This window comes from Piliocolobus tephrosceles, chromosome 2 (genome assembly GCF_002776525.5).
Source record: "Piliocolobus tephrosceles isolate RC106 chromosome 2, ASM277652v3, whole genome shotgun sequence".
Lineage (NCBI taxonomy): Eukaryota > Metazoa > Chordata > Mammalia > Primates > Cercopithecidae > Piliocolobus > Piliocolobus tephrosceles.
The window spans coordinates 51,062,336-51,073,008 of record NC_045435.1 but is presented as its reverse complement, the minus strand read 5'-3'; the positions used below and the strand labels follow the sequence as shown (position 1 = coordinate 51,073,008).

The following is a 10,673-nucleotide window of genomic DNA, read 5'->3' as shown; positions in this document are numbered from 1 at the left end:
TCTAGCCTGTACTATATAGAGAAAACCTTAAAAGCTTTTAGCTCCTTGAGTGCCATCATTTTGAGAAATTTCAATTGATCTTGTACAACCTCAACTTAAAGGGTAAAATTTAACTCATGTGGAAAAAAGAAAGAGGAAAACTGTGCCAAGGAGCAAAATCAGGAGGGCTTAGGTAGTGCTCACTGATAAAATGTGGGAAATAGGTCAAGACAGGATGCTAAAGTTACACTGGCATGTTGCTAAATCTCCTAAAGCCAACATTAATGAAAACTAGATGATAGATGATGGGATTGGGTTGATTGTGATTTTAACAAAGTAGAGATTGGAGAGGCCTCAGGGGTAAATTCCCTTAGAATGACCATCCAGTGCCAAACAGAATGAAGCCAGTAGTCACATCCAGGTAAGAGGCAATATGTTGAGAATGATTCTTTTTTTTGAGACGAAGTCTAGCTCTGTCGCCCAGACTGGAGTGCAGTTGGCACAGTCTCAGTTCAGTGCAACCTCTGCTTCCCGAGTTCAAGCGATTCTCCTACCTCAGCCTCCCAAGTAGCTGGGACTACAGGCACATGCCACCACACCTGGCTAATTTTTGTATTTTTAATATTTGGTGTTTTTAAACCCCTATTTGAAATTTGCTGAAAAAAAAACAAGCAAATGATAGATTTGCTAGTGTGTAGTAGTGGAAATGGCGTACATAGCCATAGTTCCAGCATTTTTTAAATTCTTATCACAAACATTAAGTGCCTATTCTGTACCAGGCACTGATACATTAGATCATCTGCCCTCAAAAAGCGTTGTCTATTAGGGAAGAGATGGGTCTGTGATCAGATAACCATGAAACTGTTCAGGTTCTGAGTGCAGTGTTGCCTTGTTTCCTAAGAAACAACTCCATCTAATGTGAACTTCACATGGGCTTGCTTTCGTTTGTGGATACCATTCACTGAAAAAGCCAGGCTGTAATCCCAGCACTTTGGGAGGCCAAGGCAGGCGAATCATATGTGCCCAGGTGTTTGAGACCAGCCTGGACACCATGGTGAAACCCCATTTCTACAAAAACATACAGAAATTAGCCAGGTGTGGTGGCACACACCTGTAATCCTAGCTACTCAGGAGGCTGAGGTAGGAGGATCCATTGAGCCCAGGGAGTTGAGGCTCCAGTGAGCCATGATTGTGCCAGTGCACACCAGCCTGGGCAACAGAGTGAGGCTCTATCTCCAAAATAAATAAATAAATAAAATAAAACGAAAGGAAGAGGTTAGATTGGAATCATAACTTGTAACTCGTTTGTATCATTAGTGCTACCTTATGGCAGTAATTCATACTGGACTGTGATTTTGAACAACCAGCATGTTTTATCTTTTTTTCCCCTTTTCTTGGATCCCCAGTCAGCACATTTTTTTAACTAAAAAAAAATTTTTGGACTAGATAATATACATACGTTGTACAAAATTCAAAATGTATAGAAGGATATCCAATGAAAAATAACTCTCACTTCTTCTCAGTCCTGTAGGCACCTGGTTTGTCTCCCATAGGGACAATCACTTTATAACCTTCTGACATGTTGAGAATTTACAAATTTGTATTTACCTGTAGTTTCCTTTCCCCTGTTGTTCTATATCATACCTTTTGCATTTAGCAGTTTATTTTGGAGACTGCTTCAAATCAGTAATATAAAGCTACTTCATTATTTTATTTTTGAATTTTGATAATATATCTATAACATAAAATATACCATTTTAAATGTTTTTAAGGGTACAATTTGTAGCATTAAGTATATTCACAATGTATACAACCGTTACCACTATCCACTTCTAGAACTTTCTAATCATCCCAAACAAACTTTGCACCCATTAGGCAATAATTTGCCATCTTCCTCTCCCCACCCCCTAATAATCACTAATCACATTCTGTCTATGGATTTGTTCATTCTAGGGGCCTCATATAAATGGAATCATAACAGTATGTATCCTTGTGTCTTGCGTACTTCATGTAGCATATTATATTCTTTTCTTTTTCTTTTCTTTTCTTTTTTTTTGAAACGGAGTCTCACTCTTGCCCAAGCTGCAGTGCAGTGCCGGGATCTCGACTTACTGTAAGCTCTGCCTCCTGGGTTCATGCCACTCTCCTCCCTCAGCCTCCAGAGTAGCTGGGACTACAGGCTCCTGCCACCACACCCAGCTAATTTTTTGTCTTTTTTAGTAGAGACAGGGTTTCACTGTGTTAGCCAGGATGGTGTCGATGTCCTGACCTCATGATCTGCCCGCCACAGCCTCCGAAAGTGCAGGGATTACAGGCATGTGCCACCACGCCCGGCCAGCTTAATATTTTCAAGATTCATGTATGTTGTAGCATGCATCAGAACTTTATTCCCTATTACAGCTGTAGTAATTCCGTCTTTGTTTTTGTTGTTGTTGTGTTTTGTTTTGTTGAGACGAGTCTCACTCTGTCACCCAAACCGGAATGCAGTGGCAACATCTCGGCTTACAGCAACCTCTGCCCCCTAGGTTCAAGCAATTCTCTTGCCTCAGCCTCCTGAGTAGCTGGGATTACAGGCGCATACTACCACACCCAGCTAATTTTTGTATTTTTAGTAGAGTTGGGGTTTCACCATGTTGGTCAGGCTGGTCTCGAACTGCTGACCTCAGGTGATCCACCCTCCTCGGCCTCCCAAAGTGCTGGGACTACAGGCGTGAGCCACTGTGCCTGGCCCCCATTCTTTGTTTATAACACATTTTGTTTATCCATTCATCCATTGATGGACTATTGGGTTGTTTCCACGTTTTGGCCATTTGAATAATGTTGTTATGATGATTGGTTTACAAATATTTGTTTGAGTCTCTGAGGGTATATTTCTAAGAGTGGAATTGCTGGATCATATGATGACCATATGTTTACCATTTTGAGGAACCACCAAACTGCTTTCCATAGCAGCTGCATAATTTTACATTCCCACCAATAACGCATGTAGACTTTAATTTCTCCATATTCTTGCCAACATTTATTTTCCTTAAAATATTTTTTCTTTTAATTAATAATTTAAAAAATATTTTTATATAGGGTCTTGCTCTGTCACCCAGGCTGCAGTGTAGTGGCGTGATCATAGTTCACTGTAGCCTGAAACTCCTGGGCTTAAGCAGTCTTCCTACCTCAGCCTCCTGAGTACCTGGGTCTATAGGTACCTGCCACCTCTCCTGGCCCTACTTTTTAATTATAATCATCCCGATGCGTACGAAGTGGTATCTCATTGTGGTTTGATTTGCATTTCCTAATGACTAATGATGTTAGGCATCTTTTGGCGTACTTCTTGGCCATTTCTATATTTTTGTAGAAATGTCTATTCAAGTCTTTTACCCATTTTTGTTTGTTTTGTTTTAGAAATGGGGTCTCACTCTGTCACACACGTTGGAGTGCAGTGGTGTGATCTTGGCTCACTGCAACCTCCACCTCCCAGGCTCTAGCGATCCTCCCATGTCAGCCCCCTGAGTAGCTGGGACCACAGGTGCACACCACCATGCCCAGCTAATTTTTTGCAATTTTGGTAGACGTGAGGTTTCGTCATGTTACCCAGACTGGTCTTGAACTCTTGAGCTCAGGAGATCAACCACCCCGGCCTCTCAAAGTGCTGGTGTTACAGGCACGAGCCACCGTGCTCAGCCCTTCACCCATTTTTAAATTAAGTTTTTGTCTTTGTTGAGGTATAGGAGTTATTTATATATTCTGGATATTGATCCCTTATCAGATATATGATTTGCAAATATTTTCTCCCATTCTATGGGTTTTCAGTCCCTTGATAGTGTCCTTTGATGCACAAAAGTTGTAGTTTTAGAACAAAAGTTTTAGTTTCGATAAAGTCAAATTTATCTTTTTTTTTTCATTTTTTTTTTTGGAGATGGAATATAGCTCTGTCACCAGGCTGGAGTGCAGTGGCACGATCTCAGCTCACTGCAACCTCTACCTTGCGGGTTCAGGCAATTCTCTTGCCTCAGCCTCCTGAGTAGCTGGGACTATGAGCGTGTGCCACAACGCCCAGCTAATTTTTGTATTTTTAGTAGACACGGGGTTTCACGATGTTTGCTCGGATGGTCTTGATCTCTTGACCTCATGATTCACCCACCTCAGCCTCCCAAAGCGCTGTGATTACAGGCATGAGCCATCATATCTGGCCTTATTTTTTATTTTATTATTATTTTTTGTTCTGTGATTTTCTTAATTAAGTCGTATGATCACACATAGTTTTAAAATTTGTATTTATCTCCTCTACTTTAATCATTTTAAGTTGGCAGAAGTACCATTCCCAATCACAAATACACAGCAGTTTTATAGTTTTATGTTTTTGAATTACTCTTTAAAGACAATCCTGAATTATAACTTAGTTTGAGTTCGATTGTAAATAATTCAAGAGTAAGTTTAACTTGTTACTCTTTTTTTTTTTGAGACGGAGTCTCGCTCTGTCGCCCAGGCTGGAGTGCAGTGGCCGGATCTCAGCTCACTGCAAGCTCCACCTCCCGGGTTCCCGCCATTCTCCTGCCTCAGCCTCCCAAGTAGCTGGGACTACAGGCGCCCGCCACCTCGCCTGGCTAGTTTTTTGTATTGTTAGTAGAGACGGGGTTTCACCGTGTTAGCCAGGATGGTCTCGATCTCCTGACCTCGTGATCCGCCCATCTCGGCCTCCCAAAGTGCTGGGATTACAGGCTTGAGCCACCACGCCCGGCCTAACTTGTTACTCTTTTAAAAGCATGTGACCTTATAGATCATGTATAAAATGTGAGAAGTGTTAAATAATATTTGATATTACACATAAACCACACTAAAATGTCTTTCATTAAGTTAAAGGAACCATTTTAAATACAGGGAATTCTAATTAGGTTTGCATAGATAAGGCCAGAAATATAAACTAGACATTGCTACCTTTACCTTCAACCCTTGCCTTTAAGAGGCAAATGAGGCCGGGCGTGGTGGCTCAAGCCTGTAATCCCAGCACTTTGGGAGGCCGAGACGGGTGGATCACGAGGTCAGGAGTTCGAGACCATCCTGGCTAACACGGTGAAACCCCGTCTCTACTAAAAAATACAAAAAGCTAGCCGGGCGAGGTGGCTGGTGCCTGTAGTCCCAGCTACTCGGGAGGCTGAGGCAGGAGAATGGCGTAAACCCGGGAGGCGGAGCTTGCAGTGAGCTGAGATCCGGCCACTGCACTCCAGCCCGGGCAACAGAGCGACACTCCGTCTCAAAAAAAAAAAAAAAAAAAAAAAAGAGGCAAAGGAACACAAAACACAGGTGAGTCTTCCTTGGTTCTAAGACAGTGAAGGAATTTCCCCAGTATTTAAATATATTCACATACCCAGTTATATAAATCTAAATATAAAATCAATCTTCATTAAGTTTGTTTTTTTTTTTTTATTTGGTTTTGCTTTTGGTTTTGTTTTTGTTTTTGAGATGGAGTCTTGCTTAGTTGTTCTGGCTGGAGTGCAGTGGCGTGATCTTGGCTCACTGCAACCTCTACCTCCTGGGTTCAAGCAATTCTGTCTCAGCCTCCCGAGTAGCTGGGATTACAGGTGCCTGCCACCACGCCTGGCTAATTTTTGTATTTTTAGTAGAGAGGGGGTTTCACCATGTTGGCCAGGCTGGTCCCAAACTCCTGAACTCAAGTGAACCGCCTGCCTCAGCCTCCCAAAGTGCTGGGATTACAGGCATGAGCTACTGAGCCCAACCTCCATTAAGTTTTAAGATGGCACTCACCATCTTTGTGAGAAGTTTAACATTACTAACGAATTCTAATCATAAATCTTTAGAAGGGGTAAACAGTGATACCATGTGCTAAATTGGAATTTCTATTAAAATTCAAAAACTGAACATTTAACCACAAGCCAGTCTTAGTTTTAAATCACAATTGCCCAACAAAATATTCTGTCATTCATTTATGATCTGAATTCTGGTGTATGAGATCTATTAAAGTAGGGTACACATAAAACAGTCATGAGACATTTGTTTTGTAATAAATAAGGCAATGGCCAATTATTACTCATTGGTAGTTTTTTTGAGATAACCTATCAAGTCTGCCCTTTCTGCCTTCTTAATGCCAGCAAAGATCATTTTTCTTCCATACCCTTGCAATTCTCCAAATACTCCCTCAGTGTATCCTCTCCCCGGGTGATCCCTTTGTTCTTATTGGCATCTGTGTAAGATAATGCAACAGCATGACCTGTCTTCCACCCAAAGAGACCATGGAGATTAGGCCCAGTTTTGTGCTTGCCTCCCTTTTCCACGGTGTGGCACTGGGCACACTTCTGAACAAAAATCTTCTTACCTTTCTCAACATCACCCGTATTTAATTCTCTTTTTTGTTGCTGGGGCCATGAAGGTTGCCACTCCAAAGCTGGATGACCCACTCTCTTATTTTTTTGTTGTTGTTGCTTGTCCTTTTGGTATCATGCTTAAGATACCATTGCCGAATCCAAGGTCATGAAGGTGTTCTTTTACTTTCTTAAATGTAGGTCTTTGATCCACTTTGAGTTAATTTTTGTGTATAGTGTAGTTTAAGGATTTAACTTATTCTTTTGCATATGACTATCCAGTTTTTCCAGTTCCATTTGTTGAAAAGATGATCCTTTCACCATTGAAATGATATTGGCACCCTTGTCAAAAATCAATTTGTTACTGGGCGCGGTGGCTCACGCCTGTAATCCCAGCACTTTGGGAGGCTGAGGTGGGCGGATCACAAGGTCAGGAGATCGAGATCACAGTGAAACCCCGTCTCTACTAAAAAAAAATACAAAAAATTAGCCGGGCACGGTGGCGGGCACCTGTAGTCCCAGCTACTCAGGAGGCTGAGGCAGAAGAATGGCGGGAACCCGGGAGGTAGAGCTTGCAGTGAGCCAAGATCGCGCCACTGCACTCCAGCCAGGGTGACAGAGCAAGACTCCATCTCAAAAAAAAAAAAAAATCAATTTGTCACATATATGAAAGCTTATCTTTGAACTCTCTATTCTGTTTCATTGGTCTATATGTCTGTCCTTCTGCCAGTACCACATTGTTTTGACTACTGTAGCTTTGTATTAATACTGAAATCAGGGCCGGGCACAGTGGCTCACACCTGGTAATTCCTGCACTTTGGGAGGTCATGAGGTCAGGAGATCGAGACCATCCTGGCTAACACAGTGAAACCCCATCTCTACTAAAAATACCAAAAAAATTAGCTGGACGTGGTGGTGGGTGCCTGTAGTCCCAGCTACTCGGGAGGCTGAGGCAGGAGAATGGTGTGAATCCAGGAGGTGGAGCTTGCAGTGAGCTGAGATCGTGCCACTGCAGTCCAGCCTGGGCAAAGAGCAAGACTTTGTCTCAAAAAAAAAAATTGAAATCAGGAAGTGTGAGCCCTCCAACTTTGTTCTTTTTCAAGGTTTTGGCAATCGCGGGTCCCTTGAAATTCCATGTGAATTTTGGTATGGATTCTTCTATTTCTGTAAACTATGTTGATAAGGATTATGCTGAATCACTTTGAATGGTATTGTCATCTTAAAAATATTGAGTGTCTTCCAATCCATGAATAGCTCTTTCCATTTATTTATGTCTTTAATTTTTTTCAGCAATGTATTTTATTTTATTTTATTTTATTTTATTTTAATTTCATGGCAGCTTCTGGCTCTCTCACCCAGGCTAGATAGAGTACAGTGACACGATCTTGGCTCACTCCTGCCTTGACCTCCCAGGCTCAGGTGATCCTCCCACCCCAACTTCCAAGTAGCTGGGACCACAGGCATGCACCACCATAGCTGGCTAATTTTTGTATTTTCTATAGAGATGAGGTTTTGCCATGTTACCCAGGCTGGTCTTGAACTCCTGGGATCAAGCAGTCCACCCTCCTCAGCTTCGCAAAGTGTTAGGATGACAGGCATGAGCCACCGCACCAAGCCTTGCCTTTATGCTTAAATACATAAAGACCCTGTGGCCTCCCCCTCCACCCAGAGCAACAGCAGCAGCAGTGAAGACCCAGAAACGTCCCTTGCTCAACAAGACCCTGAGCATCACCCTGTTATTTAGTAACAAAGTATGCAAGAGGAGGAGACAGACCTGCACAACCGGATGTACCCAGAAATGTCCCTGACTCAACAAGCCCCCCAGCATGACCCTGTGGCTTACCCCTCTACGCAGAGCACCAGCAGCAGTGGTGCAGACCCAGAAACCTCCCTGGCTCAACAAGGCCCCCAGCATGACCCCGTGGCCTCCCCCTCCACCCAGAGTACCTGTAGCAGTGGTGGAGTCCCAGAAACGTCCCTGGCTCAACAAGCCTTCCAGTATCAGCCTGTGGCCTTCTTGTTGTTGTTGTTGTTTTGTTTTTTGTTTTTGTTTTTTTTTTTGAGACGGAGTTTCACTCTTGCTGCCCAGGCTGGAGTGCAATGGCGTAATCTCGGCTCACCACAACCTCCGCCTCCTGGGTTCAAGCAATTCTCCTGCCTCAGCCTCCTGAGTAGCTGGGATTATAAGCACGCGCCACCACACCTGGCTAATTTTGTATTTTCAGTAGAGATGAGGTTTCTCCATGTTGGTCAGGCTGGTCTCGAACTCTGGACCTCAGGTGATCCACCTGCCTCGGCCTCCCAATGTACTGGGATTACAGGCATGAACCACCGTGCCTGGCCTACCTGTGGCCATCTCCCTCACTCACAGCACCAGTAGCAGTGGTGGAGACCCAGAAATTTCCCTGACACAGCAGCAACCATCCCAGGAAGCCATCATCATTCAAGCTGGGCAGCCTGAAGCTATGACGTCAGACTTGCCAACAAGAAACCCCGGAACTCTTCCTGGGCCAGGGCTACCAATGCCCTACCATGAATGTTTGGAGCCTCGGCGGGTAACGTTGCATCACATGGTGGTCAGGGTTCTGCCCTACTCACACAGCGTTAGGGTCCTCATTTCAGAAATTAAAAATGGAAGCTATTTTTCCCCAGTCTACTTTTCCCGAGGTCTTAAAAGCCTCATTTAAAATCTATTAGCAGTAGACCACAGGGAGCAGACCACACTCGAAGATATTATGAGGGACCCGTGGGTGAACGTTGGCCAGGATTTGCCTTTGACCACGAATGAAGAACAAATCCTGGAATATCCGAACCACAAAACAACCCAGCTCGTGTGGCCGGGCGCAGTGGCTCAAGCTTGTAATCCCAGCACTTTGGGAGGCCGAGACAGGCAGATCACGAGGTCAGGAGATCGAGACCATCCTGGCTAACATGGTGAAACCCCGTCTCTACTAAAAAATACAAAAAACTAGCCGGGCGAGGTGGCGGGCGCCTGTAGTCCCAGCTACTCGGGAGGCTGAGGCAGGAGAATGGCATAAACCCGGGAGGCAGAGCTTGCAGTGAGCTGAGATCTGGCCACTGCACTCCAGCCTGGGTGACAGAGCGAGACTCCGTGTCAAAAAAAAAAAAAACCCCAGCTCTTGGTGGCCTTGGGATTGGGATTGCAGGCTGAGGACATCTCCGTGGCAATCAACAAAAATTATTCAATTATCCCATAGCCACCAACTTTATTTTGGAATAAACAAACAAAGCAGTCCACTATCAGACCACAGACCCTTCCTCCTGGGGTTCACAACTTTTTTCCTCTATCCATAGAAATTTCCACTACCCTTCTCCCGCTAAAGCAGGCTCACAGCATTGAGCAGAATAGCCTCTTACTGGCCAGTGCACCTGCCAGCCTACAGAGAAAGCCAGAGAGCTTTAATCAAGTTCCCCAGCATGACCCTTTGGCTTCCCCCTCCACCCAGAGCACCGGCAGCAGTAGTGGAGAGTCACAAATGTCCCTGGCTCAATAGGCCCCCCAGCATGACCCTGTGGCTTCCCCCTCCACCCAGAGCACCAGCAGCAGTGGTTCAGACCCAGAAACCTCCCTGGCTCAACGAACCACCCAGCATGAGCCTGTAGCCTCTTCCACCCAGAGCAGCAACAGCAGTGGTGCAGACCCAGAAACCTCTCTGGCTCAACAAGCCCCCAAGCATGACCCTGTGGCCTCCCCCTTTACCCAGAGCACCAGCAGCAGTGGTGGAGACCCAGAAACCTCCCTGGCTCAACAAGCCCTTCAGCATGACCCTGTGGCCTCCCCCTCCACCCAGAGCAACAGCAGCAGTGGTGAAGACTCAGAAACGTCCCTGGCTAAACAAGCCCCCGAGCATCACCCTGTGGCCTTCTCCACCCGGAGCACCAGTAGCAGTGATGGAGACCCAGAAATGTCCCTGACACAGCAACAACCGTCCGAGGAAGCCAGTGTCATCCATGCTGGGCAGCCTGAGGCTTTGACAAATCAGTCTCGCCAACAAGAAGCTGGGGCTGCTGCGGGGGTGCCAGGAGATGCATTTCCATTCTATTGAAGTGTTTTTGCCTGTGTCCACCACAGAAGAGGAGGAATTAGATGACCCCCACATAGTTGCACGGCTTCAGGGAAAAATCAAGTGGGTGAGATCGGTACTGTTAGCATAGTCAGTAGACTTAGAGTAGTTTTATAGTCAGTATAGAGAGGTGGCACCATGCAGCAGGGATCGGCCTCCACACCTGACCAGGATCTCTAGAATTGTAGAATTCTGGACACCATCGGCCGTGGCGCATTCAGTGAGGTCCAACTGGCCCATCACGTGCTGACTGGGACCCAGGTGGCCACAAAATCATCCCCAAGGCTGCCTCCCCCAG

At 45.1% G+C, this 10,673-nt stretch overlaps 1 pseudogene; it reads right to left on the bottom strand.

Annotated features, from left to right (window-relative positions):
• Window positions 1-5,949: 5,949 nt before the first annotated feature.
• LOC111546891 lies at window positions 5,950-8,205 on the bottom strand (annotated as a pseudogene).
• Window positions 8,206-10,673: the final 2,468 nt, after the last annotated feature.